Below are 1,066 nucleotides of genomic sequence, written 5' to 3' on the forward strand. Positions count from 1 at the left end.
GCCCTGCGAGCCCCCTCCCCAGCTCCGCCCCCCGCCGCGCCCGGCCCGCGGCTCCGGTTGGACGACGGATGTGTCACTTCCAAGAAAGAGGCGGGACCAGGCGAGGACCTGAAACTCTCGGAGTGGGGGGATACCGCGGCATACACCGCCCCCCTCCGCCACACCCCTAGCCGCGGACTTCCTCCGCAGTGTCGCCCGCAAGGTCCGCGGGCCGCGCCTTCTGGCCCAGCCTCTCTCGCCAAGTTCTGACACCAGCCCTCTCCCGAACCCACCGAGATCACTTGACCCTGATACCGCACCCTCTAACCCTCACCTCCAGCCCACCTCTCTATTTTCCCACCCCTGGTCGGGCCCCTCAGACCACCAGGCCCACCCCCTGCAAGTCGCCCAACTCTGCCTCCTCCATCTCCTCCTCCTTATCCACTGAGAACTCCCGCTTCTCCCCACCCCCACCCCAGCGCTACATTCCCTCTCGGTCTGCAGCCCCTCTGCCCCCATCCCTGCAGCAAGTACCCCCATCTGACCCCAGTCTTCCAGTCTGCACCCTTTGTACCTCAGCCCTACTTCCTTGCCTCCCTCACTCCCTTTTCAAGTTCCCACCATTGAATGATTAAGTTTATGTCAAGTAAATATGTAAAACCCCAACACACCCATTTTCTAAAAGAGCAGAGAAATGGTATCTTTCTACTAGTGAAGTAAGAAGAGAGAGGTACAAGGTCACCAAGGAGTGTCTAAAGCATTAGGATTGGCTAGGGAACAGAGTGTGCGTGTTCGTGTGCGTGTATGTGTGTGTGTGTGTGTGTGTGTAGGGGACGGTTTACTAACCCACGGGGGACAGGTATTCTAGATGCAGCTTTGGACAGGGAAAAGGATACTATAGCCAAAGTTTGTAGGATTTGCCCTCCCCAGCTTTGCCCTCACTCAGCTTTCTGGTGCGGAACCACTTCTTTCTGTTCTCCTCTATTTAATTTGAATAGGGCTGGCCATAGCACTCCGCTCACCAGCTCCAGGCACACAGGATCAAAACCTAGCCAATCAGTTTATTCTGTCTCCCTGGTCACAATGA

This window comes from Mustela lutreola, chromosome 16, assembly GCF_030435805.1.
Source record: "Mustela lutreola isolate mMusLut2 chromosome 16, mMusLut2.pri, whole genome shotgun sequence".
Taxonomy (NCBI): Eukaryota; Metazoa; Chordata; class Mammalia; order Carnivora; family Mustelidae; genus Mustela; species Mustela lutreola.